The 15,591-nt window shown below is 36.8% G+C and overlaps 1 long non-coding RNA gene across 1 annotated transcript in view; it reads right to left on the bottom strand.

Moving 5' to 3' along the window:
• Positions 1–3,220: 3,220 nt before the first annotated feature.
• LOC142056066 (uncharacterized) overlaps positions 3,221–15,591 on the bottom strand; it is a 69,360-nt gene continuing 56,989 nt past the window's right edge. Inside the window, exons 6-7 of the long non-coding RNA XR_012660196.1 lie at positions 7,018–13,787; positions 3,221–6,922 (exon numbers count right to left, since the gene is read on the bottom strand). This is a non-coding gene — a long non-coding RNA (uncharacterized LOC142056066). The remainder of the gene's footprint in view (positions 6,923–7,017; positions 13,788–15,591) is intronic.

Here is a 15,591-nt window from a genome sequence, read left to right as displayed (position 1 = left end):
AACAAAAATTAAAAAGTGAACTTGTTTAAAGGTTTTCAATATTCCCACATTTATATCTTCAAAATTTATGCAGTCTTTAAAGTGTCAGATTCCCCCCCCTCATTTCTTTTATGCTTTTAACATAAGCCTCAAGTAAAGAAAGACAACTCCTTGTGCCAATGTCAAAATCACCCAGATGAAGATTGGGTAAGTGACATCACAGTTCATGTCTTTTGTGTTATTTTTAATTGGGTGATGCTCAGATGATACATGATGCTGAAGTGCCAGCCTTTTATTAATTAGGCATATATATCTTTCTCAAAAGTATTTGTCTGCACACTGGGAGGGCTATTAAGTCTCTTGCACAGCCCACCACATAATTATACGTTGAGGGGAGAAAGAGAAAAAGTGTTCCATCAAGAATTACATCCATGCTCTCAAAATGCATCCCAAGCCAATAAAGGAGGAGGAGTGCTAGGAAGAGGAGGATGTGAACCTAACAAGCCTTCCAGAAAGAAGAAGTGGGATGAAGATGTATTAAATGTAAATGGAATTCCATTTTTAGCATGTGGTCAGTGATGTATGAGCTCAGAACTGAACTCATACTGCGTGAAAAATAGGAATGGCTGGAAATCAGCTGTGCTACCAAATGGAAAATCTCAGAAGAAAGCACCACTATTGCTCAGCTCAGCAAATCTACATAAGGAAGAAACCATCTCTTCTTTCAGCAGCTTGCAGCTATTTTGCTCAGCCTAGCAGTACCCATCAAGCATTTCAACCTGGGTGCCAAAATCACTTGGAAATGTACGTCCTAAAACAACAAAAGGAAATGGAAAGACTAAGGTCAAGCTAGGTGCCTAACACATTTAAATAAATCAAACCACCATCCGGAAATAAGAGCATGCTAGAGGTTAAATTTATATTTTAGTGTCTCAAATAAAATGACTTGATTTTAAAAAGGCAGTAAGGATAACATATCTCAGCTGGAAAATTATAACCCAGACATTGACCTTTAAGTACTCAGCCTGAAAACCTCATGTGTGCTTGTTTATTGTAATCTTTGTTTTAAATGGGCTGGAATCAGTTCATAACCTTTTTTTTTGTCACAAATTAAGATTACTTTAAACATTTATTTAAAAGGATATGTATAATTCTTTATAACAATACACAGTATTAAATGTTCCTTACTACTGTTTCTTCTTTTACTTTCAGAAAGCTAATGGTAATACCAGCTTTTCTCCTTTCTTTAAAGGTTATGAAACACAATGTCTAATAAATCCTCCCAACTGTTTCATATTTTACTATATCCACATTTATCCCTCTTTCAATACTAAGCTTGAAAGGTTCAAAACAGGAATCTCTCTCAAAAGTCAATTTTAAACTGAATTGCTCTTTTTGTTTTTGACCCAGTTTAAAACTGACAACTTCACTTTATCCCCCTTAGAAAATTTCTTTGTTTCAATAACATTTATTTTTCTGGTTGGAGACAGAGCTCTCAAATGAGGCTCACTATTCCAGGCCGTGGGAGGTTCATGTGCACCATCCTGCATACTCACCTGTAGCACAGTGGATGCAAATGCTTTTCCATTTGAAGTAAAAGAACGTAAAATGTGTTTATATTTAGTCACATGAATCAAATGAATCATAAACCTCCCCGAGATTCTACCAGAAGCCAGTCTCTAAACGAAGATTTATGCCCTTTGTATTGCCCTGTCATAGGCCATAACGTCCTATTTTTATCACCATAATTTTCAATTATATCATGACTTTTAATAGAGGGTGTTGAGAAGCCCCATTACCCTTGAACAAGTTTGGGTTAAGAGTTTATTTTAACACCTTGGAAATGCAGAAGCTATCAAAATACTTAGATGATGTAGGATATATATCCCTATGCAGCCTTCCAACGGGAAGAGGATCATCACTTCCAGGCTTGTGCAGTAATCACTAAGTGGATGCTCATTACGCAGAAGCCTGAATATTAAGATAAGTTAAGAGGCATCAATGGTAGCTAATCTGCACATGAAAGTGCAAGTGAGATGAAATTTTTTTATTTATTTTCTAGGCCTTTACAGGGCTGGTTGTCATCCGATGTGATTTTCAAATTGCGAGATCAGTTTCTCTTGAAAATACCTCAGAGAAAGCAGGCAATACTTTAAAATTATTTTTAAAAGAAGAAGAAATAAGGTACCCACATTTCAAAATTTTAGAAACTAAATTAATTGAGAAATCAGAACCCCAATTTCTGAGTCTACTTACAGCACTTTGTACAATTATATTGTAATACTTAGAGAAATGAGCCTTCAAATATATGAATTACCTGGTATAGAAGCAAAGCCTAACAACTTATCATACATTTTTGCCCCAAACTGCATAGAGAGACCCTTGAGAATCACCAAGAAGCTCAGATTTTTGGCAGACATCACAAAAGCAAAATTAATTCACATTCTTTGTGCATGAAATTTCTGACCTCCAGGTAGTACAGCCCTGACCTTTTATGGTAAGGATACTTATCATATTACATATAGCACATACAGTAAAACTATGTTCTGCACTTCTTATTACCTGGGTTAGTATTAATCTGTTTCCATGAGTACAAAAAGCATGCCAGTCACTATTTGTGCCCCTCTGAAACAGGAAATTCACTTTACAGTGTATTGAAGACAACATACAAAACATGCTGTGTAAATATAATGAAACAATGGGAAAAAATGTGCTTCTATCTCAGCCTTGCGAAATTGTTGTTGCAGATGAGTATACCTCTCTGAATACCTACTGAAGTCTGTTTCTATTATACGTATTTTATATGGTAAGGTACAGTGCAAACAAAAAGCCTTATTGAAGGGCATCTATTTTAACACTTTTAAAGGATTGCGACACCTTTTAAGACCATCATTTTTACTAACTGCAAAGATTCAGAGCCCATTTGTCAGTTATAAACAGTGCTTTCAGTGTCATAAAAATTACTCATGCTGAGTCACCTGAAATAATACAAAGGAATGTTGCACAACAGAAAACTGAATACTAGAAGAAATATTTGTTTCTGAATTCTTACATTGCTTAGCAAAAGAAAATCTTAATTCATGTAAGAAAGCAGAAAGTCCAGCATTTGCAACATCGTTAAACTGCTTAGCATGCATTGCTTGATGGAGAGAAAGTAGAAACCAAATTTGATGAAAGTATGTTAAAACTGAGGAATGTTCAGAACAAAAAAGAGTAAGGAATGTATTCTGATACATTTAGCCTATTTTATAATGTAACATCTGATTCTGCAAAGAATTTACTAAGTTATTCGATGAGCAACTTTAGTCACAGGTCAAGTCATTCCATCAACTCCCATTGATGTACACAGGTAAATAGAAAGGTTTAAATGAAAGTAAGAACTCTAAAATAAAGTATTACCTTCAATACACAATGTGGTGGACAGGAGAGAGGCAGTCAGACCAAGAAAAGTTTGAAACAGTTAAAGTTCAGATTTATTTAGTAATTATCCTTCAGTTTACCACTGTATGAATTAATTTCTATTAAATTATAACATCAGAAATAATCTCAGCCCAGCCAGGGTACAGTGATTCAGGAAAGCATGCATAGTTGTAATTTGTACTAAATTGTAGTTTGTTGTGCACCTCATTTAACATCTGTGGCTTCTCAGTTTTCCTTTTTTCTCTCCCTTTATATAATTTTGTATTTATTTTCCCAGTTCTCTTCTCTGTTCCGTGGCCCATCCCTGCTTTCCTCTCTTCAATAATTAAATTCCCACCTTCGTGACTGAAGCACGACAATGTTTCTCATTAGAGGGAATCTACTTTTTTAACTTTGCTTTTGTTAGAGATTCGTGAAATGCCTTTTGAAATTTTTAAAGACAACACCCTTGAAGAACAGATTAAAAGCAGAAGAAAATGAACGGTAATGAGCTCATTTTCAGAGAAAAGAACTCATTAGCATGCAGTCTTTTTGATTTCTGTCAAAAGAATGGTCCTGGGAGCAGTTCCTTCTCCTGCCTTCAGGAAATGTCCTGTTAGAGCATGGCGGGGTGGGAGGGAAGAAGATGGGGGAGGAATAATAAGGAATAACAACTTTAATAGGTATTTCTTTTAATGAAAGATCATTTTATCACTGAAAACCCAATTTAGACATGAATTAGGGGAAGCAGTTTTACAAGTGTTTTCAGTTTTATTTTCTCTATTCTGTTTTCAGAATCTCCTTAGAATGTGTGGTAAGTGGTTTCATCACCACCTGGGAGGGGGTGGGGGGTGCGGGAAGAGGTAAAGCTCATGTTTCTAAACTGCATCCAGAAAGGTCATGATCTCCCAAAAATGTCATTAGTGTGTTACTTCAGTGTAGCCAAGTGTCTAGTAGCTGGGCTCCTTCTCTTGGATGCAATTGCAAGTCTCAAGCGCGTGTCTGAAGTACATGGAATTTGGGTGGCTCGTTTTTTTCATTTAGATGAAAAATTTTATCTTGGATTAAGAAAGCTTTCCAGTGAAGGCTGTCTCAAGACATACGCTTTTACAAGTTGGCAATAAAGAAGAAGGAAAAGGAAGCAAATCGTTTCAGTGAAACATTTTTCAGCCACAATTCCCTTGTGGTGAAATATGTCCGACCAACTGTAGTCTGAAGTTTGCTGCTCACACCTTGCATTGAAGAACATTCAGCTGTCTTTCAGTGTGTCTTTGAAGATATGTTTGGTCTACAGTCATAACATTTTTATGACAGAGAAAAGTGTTGACTCTTACTTCCCACCTATTTCCATTGGAGGAAACCAGGAATTACTTCATTTGTGGCAACAACAACAACAGAAAAAGAGATGGAAATATCTTTAATGAAATTCCATTTTTTTTTTCATAAAATAATCACATTCCTCTCATATATATATTTTTTAAACAATAACAATATAACTTCCCCCCCCAAAAAATATAAATTATCAAGAATTATATCCTGGAAACAGATTATAAGCCAAATATCTTTCAACTGTATGGAAAGTTAATTACCTGCTTCAGTGAATTTGGAATCAAGTTCAGATAAAACAAGAAGATTCCTTGTACTGTGAGGACCAAAGCAGATAGGCATCAAATGAAGAAAAGGTTATTCTCAAGCATATGAAAATTTTCCTCTCAGCTGTGCCTACACAATCTCTGTTAGACTCTTCAAAGTGTTACAAAATTAGTGCATCACTTCTAAAACCTCTACTTAAAACTGCTGGAAAAAATTCAGATCCCAAGGACAATAATGCTGACAAATGCACACTTTCATCTCGTCTGCCTAGTAGCGTATCTAAAACATTCACTAATTGGCATTTGTTTAGTCTATTCTCTTCAGCTTCTTAAATAATTATTGGATTTGCCATTTCTTCTTCTTTTAGCCAAGCTCAGCGTCCTAAGAGACATAGTGAAGACCAATTACCTTGTTTTTATTCTTTGTCACAATAATGTATTTTACTGTTCATTCATTACTACACAAGTTTAAACTTACCATTGGATGCCTGCTCTGTATTGGAATGTGACAAATAAAAAAGGTGCCATTTCTATTTTCTCAGAACACAAGTAGCAGATGTTTCCAAAAACAGCTTTGTTAGTCCCCACAAACAAAGTCCCATTTTACAAAAACTAGTATTTTATATTAACATTGCTCTCAGTATTTAACCGTACAACTAAATAATTTATGAAAATCCATTAAATAGAAAATTAATGTAAAGGTCACTAGGCTATCAGAAGAAAAAGTTGATGCTGGAAATCACTGATATCTCCAACTCTGCATAGAAATATTATGCAGTGCTTTACTCAAGACATTTTAATACTAAGTGTGGGCTTTTTAAAAAAAATAAAAGCCACATATAAATGTACTTATCCATATAAATCCTTTATATCTTTGCAAGACTACTGAAGTGAAAGACACTGATGAACAGGCCTAGATATAATTTTCCAAAACAAAGATGAATTACAAAAAAAGAATTTTAATATTTTATTAAATAAACTGAATACCGTCCTAGAATTTTATCAGTCTCCAGCAGAAATCTTACTTTAAAAGCAAAAACAGGATTTTCAGGTTTTTGCCCCACCCACAACATCCTCAAGAATCTAAGGAAGGAAGAATAGAATTTTCATTCATTTTCAAACTTTTAGTGTAAAACAGAAAGCTTTTCTTTTTTTTTTTTTTTCTTTTTTTTAAGTAAGAGCCCAAAATTGGAGTAACATCATCTGTTAGTCTGTTGAGGTCAGTGTTCTTTTACACACCAGTTTATTTCCAGTAGCTTCTCACTGCTTGCTCAAGCAGCAGAGAAGGAATACGACGTTTTGTTCCTCTCTCCACTGCCCCCATTTTAGAGGTCAAGATGTCTATGAAAACGTCCAACTCTATAACTAGGCACATATAAATAGTTCTGTATTTTTGTCTCAAATCACAATTTTTCAGGAATCCATTAGGTTGCTATGAGCAGATCACTATAGTAAATTTTGTAACGTGTCCTCTCACGTTGTTCTAATGGCAGAGGTATTTGAAGAACTTTCAAAATACATTTCCAATTTTGACTCGTTATGCAAATAGTTATTGCATATTAACATTTTATTGACAGCAATATCACAGCAATCAAAATATGCTTTATGAAACGCTAAGATAAAAACAGTATCAGTACAATTTCCTTAAACCTACAGGTGAGTCCTCCTAGCCTCCTACCTCATTTATTCAAAGTCATCTAAAAGCAGAGTTCAGCAGAATCAAGCGTGTAAATTATTTCCTCCAGGAAGGGAGAGACTTACCTTAGCGGCTTACCTGTACTGGTGAGAAATGCGATGGCAGCTACCAAAGAGAGATCCTCATCATCCAGAAAGTGAGGCAAAGCAATAGCGCTCCCCAATGAGATGGGAGAAAAATAGGTAAGGTAAGAACAGTGGGTTTCAACTTCTCAATTTGTAAACTCCCTGCACGTTTTCCAGAAGCGTGGCTCCCTCTATGACAAATGTTTAACAATAGTTAAAAAGATTTGCTCACTTAGAAATGGTGAGGTGACTTATTCTGGAAAATACAGTAAATAAAAGAACTAACTTGGGTTATCAGCTTAATTTGTAAGAGCCAGCGCTTCAGTGTTTTCCTTATGATTTTCAAAATGTGAATAACCTGTTAAAGGAGAACATGAAAACTGCAAATGAAGTGGCTGGAATAAAACTACTGCCAGTGCACCTTACAAGACCAAGGAGTCCTGACCTATTCTTTAATCTTTTACACAAAAAGAACTTGATCTTCAAGTTGCTTCCATGAATAATTCACACATTCTCCAATTCTTTGTACGGAAAGTTTTCTTTCACAAATAATTCCAGCGTGTAAAATCGGTGAACTCAACTCTACAGTAATCGAGTCCTTTCAAAACTGCATGCAAAACTTCCTTTAACCAACACATCAGGTCAATCTGTCCATGTCAGAACTACATCAATAAAGTCAGCATCTTGGCACATTTCTGACTGTTATTTCCTGACTGATGTTTTAGGTTAAAAATAAAACTCATTCAACCAAAGCTGTGACAATGAGAGTAACTAGCCTCAGGGTCATGGCAGCTATCTGTTAGTTTGCTGACTGCTTTCGCTACGCGTTTTTGCTGCTCTGTGTCACCGAGCCTTGCTTGGTACTGAGCACATGACAAGGTCCGTTTGTTTTGCTCCGAGCGCTCACTTCGTGCCCATCTTTTCTCAAGTCTCTGCCATTTTTCTTGGTTGCTTGGTGCAATCACATTTCCCATGCCCACAGACAGCTGATTACATTAACATTGCTTGTACTGAGCGCATTCCAACTGTCTTTTCCTCTAAAATTGATACACAAGAAAACTGTAAGAGCTTTAGCTTCGCTATAACATCAGTTGTTGTGCTACCACGGGTTCTAGAAAGACAAATAAATACCCAGCAAGCTGTTGTATTGGGTTTTGTTTGTGGTGGGTTTTTTTGGTTTTTTGTTTTTCTTTTAAATGTGTGGTCTCCGTGGTCACTGGCTACCAAGGAAGTACCTTTCAGCTCACTTTTTCTGCTGTTCGCTCCAGCTCTGAGGGAAACTACAGAAGACAGTGGTAAACTCCCATAAGCACCAGTAGGATCAGAATTTAATTCAGTGTATGGATCGCATATAGAATTACTGTGAGAAGCTCGCTGTCAGCATTATGATACACAATGGCCCCATTCACTACTCGGACTCATTTGATTATGCTGCCTGTGATACTTCCTTTGAAGCCAGTGAATTGAGGAACAGACAGAAGACAGTAGGTAGGCAATTATGCTGTCAAAGAGCTGACAGAGTTTATGTGGCCTTGCTCTGAGCCTGAGTACTTTCTAGGAATGTAAAATAGATGATGGTGGAAAGATAAAGGAATTGCCATTGGTACACAGTGTCCCATGTGTGTGGAAGGGGGTACACCCTCCTTCCACGTCATTTTCTTGGGCCTTGGGTTCCCTACCAGTGTGACAGCTGTGCCTTCAGAGCCATCTGGCCAATGTGATGGGGGCAGAATTTAGGCACCTAAATGTGACTGGGGGAATTTTGAAGACACTACTGTGGATACAAGATCAGACAAACATTTAAATTCCTTCCTCATTTTAAGATATGAATACGTACAAGCAGGATTCATTTCTTCCATTAACTTCAGCAGCATGAAGTATGCATTGAATAAGTTTTAACAGGAAAAATTATGTGAGTGAAATCCTGGACAATAATGAAAAAAAAATCCCAATACATTGCAGTGGGTACAAAACTTTTTTTTTTTTAAAATGTGGCCATTCATTTTGAATGCAAACAGGAAAAATAAAAGATCTATGGCACAGGACCCCAGCAGATCTCTTCCTCACAATTTCAAACAGCAGTTCTCTCATCACCCATAAACTCATCTGCCTACATAACTCAGGGATCGGTTTTTTTTCTGTTCCCATAATTTCAAGAATACACTGTAAAGTCCATATTCAAGGCAAGTTTAACTTTGGATCTCCCTCCTGTCTATACAGATTTTTCTCTAAGGAAACGAATACCCCCTTTGCAAGGTAGAAGAAAGCCCAAGGTACCCTTTGGATTCTAAACCCAGAAACACTCTGCTGAGCAGTGTACTAACGGCTTAATTCTAGCTCATGGGTCGTCTTCCACACAGATATTTTTTCCTCCACGTTTTAAGCTTCAGTCTGCAATCTTTTGTAATCCCAGCAGAGGGCAATATAATTAAGCCATTAATAAAAGGCTTTTCAAGGCAATTGCTGACAAGCTCCTCCAGCGTGCCTCAGGTTTTGTTGTTGATGTGGGTTTGGGTCCCCCCATGCCAAATGTTTTGATATTAAAACTGCTTCTGATCCCAGAAAGGTTCATACTGTTTATTTCTCTTTTACTGCCCAAAATGCACAGGTACATTCCCAATGCCTGAAAATATGTCTCTGGAAAGTCACGACACAGCCGTCTTCACTACCATTTCCTCTCGTCCTCAGTCACCTATCTGAATGTAAATGCAGTTACAGTATGCCTCACATCCATAAGAAATCTGCACATTAATATGTAGTTTTAAAAAGATAGTCTCAAAGGTACCTCTTAAAATGGATTAATGGGCAAATTGGAAGCAAATAAATTGAAAGTACATGATAAATGTTGTTTAATTCATTCTATGGCTTTGCTATTCACACACATTCATCTGTGCAGGCAGACACATACATATGAAATGAAACCTCACTTTCAAAGCATAACTGCAGGGAAACCTGCACTGAGAACGAACAGTAAAGCATTATTTTACAGTATGCAAGTTTATGGGTCACGAGAGATCACGCAACGTTTGTAAAGATTATCCAAATGATAAGGCTCTGCGGTTTTATTTACTGAAGTCTAGATACCTTCAGACACTTATGAGTTCTTAGAAAGATAACCAAAGCTCTAAGACAAGAGCAGAACAGCCACCTGGCAGATTTTATAAAACTGCACAATACAATGAACTGTATTAGAGTTTCATAATTCATGAAGGAACAATATCCCCTACTGAGCATTATAACCAGTCAAGATAACACCAAGAACAGCTGGTAAGTCTGCCAGTGTGATTTCCCTCTTCTTGAGTGCAATGAGATAAACGTATGAAACAGCTGGAAAATATATTCAAAGTATGATTGGCACAGTGTCACAATAAAAGTGCCAGGTAAGCTGATTGCAGAACAGTAGCTTTATTTATTTCTTGTCTAATTTCTAACAAGACTCGTATGTGGGTGGAAATCATAAACATAAAGTGATAATGCATTTCTGTGTATCTTTACATAGGTTCTATAAATGCAAAAAAGCGAGGTCTTGTGCTAAAAGTACTTCATTGCAGTGTTAAAAAAATAAAAGTTTGAGTCTTCTCATCATTACCTTTGTGGCAAAGCATTTGCCATCTTCAGTTCACTGTGTATAAAATTGCAAGTTTTTCCTGTATGCCTGCATGTCTGTTGAGACTTTGCACAGCAAGGGGAGATTGCAAGTTCTGCCATAAGTCAAATGTTCACAATAAAAAGGCACTCCTTGGCTGAGCTGAGAGTTTTCAATGGCATTGTAATATAACCAGTAAACAGTTAAATGCATCAATAAACCAATGTTTTTAGAACACAAAAACCCTCTGCATAAAATGTTCTAATTTTCTAGTAGGTCACAAAAATATGAGGGTGAGCGTCTTTACTGGTGTGTCACAGGATATGTGATGCCATACAGGAAACCGCATGCTCTGTCTCCTTGCATTTCCAACTAATTTCCTCATTGGATTGAGAAAAAAGGCTTGTGAAAAGAGAACCGGTATGCCCTGCTTCTATTTCAACCCTTTGCAGGTCACACAATCTAGCATCCACTTGCAACTGTAAAATGGACTCTTTATTTTCATGGAGATAGCTATTATAGAAGCAAAAGTTTCTTCTGTACCCCTTTTATCTGTAGTGTTCTGCTAGCTTTTGTTCACATGAAGAAGGCAATGTTAGATGACTCGGTCCATTAGAGGTTCGTAGTGGGCAAAAAAAAACCCCACGTTATCTTCCTTGTGCTGGAGGGTGACTGACAGGAAGATAAAATTACCAAAATGCTTATCAGAGTACCTCTATAAGCAATGGACGTAATGGTGCCTGAGAGTTAAAAAGTTTTTGACATTTGAGAAATAGTGAAGCACAGAGAGAACGGTGAAGTTTCTATTCTTGGAGGTCTTTTAAAGGTATAGCAGGCTAAACAAATATCTGACAGAAAAAAAACCCCATTGATTTCAATCATCCTGCTTTGGGACAGGAAGGTGGACTTGATCTATAAAGATCCAGCTATATTTCTCTAGTTCCCATAGATCTGTGTCTTCTAGCTGGATTCTTCTTCAGTAAGATGCTAATTAAATGAAAGGTTTTATGTTTTTTTCCTGTTGCTGGGATTCTCACAGTCGCTTTCTTTCAGACAGACAGGTATTCTAGTATGTGTGGGAACTGAGATCACAGCTTAGCCTGAGTCAGGGCACGTTTTTAATGAACCTTTTGGAAACTCAGTATCCTCCAGACCACTACCCTTTTGAGATGTGACTGCCATCAGTCAGCAGAGCCTCACATCATTAAGGGTCATTCCTTTTGGAAACATGACTAATTATTTTTAGACAAAATACTTCAGATTTCAGCTGAGTTTGACACTTTTGTTTCTAACATTTACGCTATTGGATGCAGTAAAGCTACTGTTAGATTTGGTTGCCTATACACAGGCATTACACAGGGATGATTAATGGCTTCTGTTCATGGGGCATTGCCAAAACTCCACTTTCCTGTGCAGTGCAGCAGCAAGAAGATGATATATTGCAAGGAGTTCAGAGTTCAGAGAATGCCATCTAAATTAATTACCAGTTTGGAGGGACTGATTCATCGAGGAAACTTGAAATAATTAAATATGTACAGCTTTGCCTGAACAAGACCTAATAAACGAATAATCAAACACATGTAAGTATTTTAATATCAATAAAGCGATCTCAATTAAAAAGTCAATATTTGCATATCTTAACCACACCGTGGCATCGTAGGTCATGACATTTGCCTAAAATGAGATCCAACTGCAGCCTAAAGGGTAGAACTATACAGAAATGGACTAAAAAAACAGCTTAGCATTAACAAAATGGTAGTATAGTTCTGATTGGTAGTAATTTGCTGTTCAGAATTAATGGTTACACAGCAGTGCCCCATGCTTGCAGGAACACTGCAAAAAGCAGTGGCTCCCACTGAATTTCAGAGGCATTAAGAATGAAACTTTACCCTCGTCCTCAGAAAGCAGCAGGGTGTACACTTTAAAAGGGCATCCCATTTTGAGCATTTTAAAAAACACTTTGTATAACAAGGCAGAAAATTCACTGGCAATTCAACGTAGACAAGGGCAAAAGGAAAAAAAGTCTTTCAAGCTGGATGCCAAAAAAAGCGCCCAAAAGCCCAAAACCTTGAAGAGCTAGTTAAAAGCTGAAAGACTTTCTTTTCTCCAGCTATAAAACACTGCTCCAAACTCAGACACATGAAAGACGGTGAGAACACCTTTGCTATTTTTTTCAGTGATGTGCTTTTTTCTGAAATAAAGTTTCATATATTCATGCTACAGTTTACTTCTTTTTACTTATTAGCCTTAAAAATGTTATGTATTTATATGGTGAACAAAAATTATACCTTACTTTGGATAAAAATCATCAACAATAACGGTAAGAACTAAATACACATCCAAATATATCCTTTTGGTAGGATGGGAAACCATACATCATCACTCAAGACAATTGAATGTTTATCTGATTTGCAGCTTCATTGCAAAAGATTTTTTTTTTTCCCTTGTTCAGACACAGAATGTTTTCAGTCATGTTCATTTAAGTGATCCAGAAAATACCTTTCTTTTTTCAACTCTGAAAATGGCCTAGGCATCTAGTGATTCCATTTCATCAAATCCATTTAACGTAGAGCAGTAGATTTTGTAGTGTTTCTGTTTTAACTCATCATTGCATATCACTTCTATATATTTTCATTATAGAGAAGAATAATTTGATCATTCTTTCATGTTCTAATTAATATCACTTGCTAAAGTTTTATGGTTTGTTTTATGCTTTTTGCATAAAATTGTTTCTTTTGAAAAAAGGTCTACCCTTAGCATTATAAAGATACACAGTTAGAAAAAAGAACACTAATAAAGTTTTAAATAAAATCTTGCCTTGTATTTTAAATAGTAGAGTTGTCAACTTTGGCTGAGTAACTACATAGGTATGTGGTAGCATTCAAATGCTTAGCTGGGAATTTAGAGCTTAAACAGCTGCCTAAAAGCAATCTATTGGACTGTCCCGATAGAAAGATCCTTGTTTCAATGAATCCCCAGCAGCTGTGTATGGGTGTCACAAACTAAGTGTCTTTTGATCAGTGCAGAATCTAGCACCGTATCTTCTCTTCGCCATGCTGGAGCATTTTCCTTGGCCCCTGTCTTGACTTCTATTCAGTAGAGGGGGTAGCCCTTCCTCACCCACTCTCCTACTGCTTTCCTAACACTCCTGCTGACTCCCCAGAGATTTAAACAAACCCCTTCTCGGGTCTTGATTTTCTATTTTAGTGTGTCATGCGAGGATGAGGTAGGAGAGTGAGACACAGAAGATAAACTGAACAGAAGCATAACTTCCCACATGTTTGAATACATCGTCTCTTTTTAGATAGTACAAAAGCAAACAGTTAAGGAAAAAAATAAAAGGAAGCTCTAAACACAGTTACCTGATTAGTTTCCCCAATGCTGGAGTCTAATTCCCTTCTCCGTGCGGTCACGGCTGCTCCAAATCACAGAACTAGTCAGTCAGGCACAGTCTCATGTGAGGCGTAGCCCTGTAAACACAATTTTTGTCATTCCTAGCAGATGGCCCCAGGCTTTGTGATGACCTGACCCGACAGTGCCAGGTCCCAGGGCTGGGCTGGACTTGCCATGGCCCCGGCCTGATTTAGCTGTGATAATGGGCAAGTGACCATTGCCTCCCTTGCTTTGTTAATAATTGTTAAAGCGTTATCTGGACAGACAGTAAACTCTGAGTTCCATATATACATACACACACATATATAGGATGTCACCTTTTGCTGACAGCAAGAGTTTGAAACTAACAGAGCTCACAATCATAAATATCAGTAGCTTTGAGTCTTTTGCCCAAATGTTCTTTAAAAGGGCTGATAACAGACACCTTTTCAATAGTGTTCAACCTCCTTCAAAAATCATAAGGCTTTGTTTTCCTGTCGAACAATTTTGATGTTTCTAGCAAGCAGTTTATGCTACAAATTTCCCTTTTGCATCAATTATTCACTGGAACGAAATAATCTACTGGAGGGAAAGAAAAGAATCCACCTCAGAGTATTCTTCCACCATCTGCTCTTTCATAGAGATGGCTGTCAAATCACCTTCACTGAAGTACTGAATTGCACAGAGAAAGTGTCATTCATTTTTTTTTTTAATCTCCACCTGAGATTAGAATGGGGAAATCACAGAAGGTTCATCCATAGATAACTCATCTCACGGGACCCCCCTAAGTGCATGTTTTTTCCTTTGCTTTACCGGTGCTGAAGAATAGCACATTTGCTGCGATCATTGTCCTTGTGACAGTTACATGACTGAAGCTGATAATACCATATAAACATTATCCATAGTGCTTTGGCAGTCATTCTTTTAAACATCAAAAATACGGAGAACTGGCACAGGGTAGGCAAAATGAAGTTTGTTAATATAAATTTATTTTTATATAATATATTTTTATATAATATAAATAAATTATAAAGATTATAGTATATTGTTCTTTTGATGTGTTTCAAAATGGACAGTTAATAAAGTATACCTCACAAAGGCAGGAAAGAGATTGGGAAGACAGAAAATCTGAGGAGGAACAACTGCTGACAGTATAAAACCATTCAGAATGTCTAAGACACAGCAATATTATATGAAACACTCTGGGACAATGTTATGGTGTAAACTGGAGGAACAGCATTAAATAAAATGTAGAACAGACAAGAACAAGGCAAGGAACACTTGCAGAACTATTTCAACCATTTAAACACATTAAATTAGATGAAGCAATTGCCTATGGCACCTAGAACAAAATGATACTTTCATAAAAATCAATGAGTGTTACCCACTGAGTAAGAACAGGATTCCACTGAACAGTCAAATTCATATCTGAATTATAATTCTGTAAAACTGGAGTGACCCTAATAACCCCAATTATTGTGATTACATATATATAATTGAGTAGTACCTGACCATAAGTATTCGATTAGCAATGACAGCTAATTGAAGCTAATCTCCCAACATACAGCAAGAGTTAAATATAAAAGAAAATTATTCAGATGTTACTGAAAAGAGTTTAGGGAATGATACAAATGCAGTAGTTTGTTTAATTTCATGGGCCAAATACACCCATTACTATAACTGAAAAGAGCATTACACAGGATATTAATTAATTTTTGGTTTCAGCTTTTGTTTCTTCATTTCCAATAGCATGGTTATCGCCACCATTCTTAAGGAGGCCTGTTGGTAGATACATTAGCTTGTGCAATATAATTGACAGGGGGAAGAAAGAAGAGGAAGAGTTCAAGGAAATCTTCCCACCCCAAAACTGAATTTCTTAGCTCCCCAATACCAATAGCTAAA

Source organism: Phalacrocorax aristotelis, chromosome 4 (assembly GCF_949628215.1).
Source record: "Phalacrocorax aristotelis chromosome 4, bGulAri2.1, whole genome shotgun sequence".
NCBI classification, from domain to species: Eukaryota; Metazoa; Chordata; class Aves; order Suliformes; family Phalacrocoracidae; genus Phalacrocorax; species Phalacrocorax aristotelis.
Note: the sequence above shows the minus strand (reverse complement) of the source record. Positions and strands in the feature narration are given on the sequence as shown.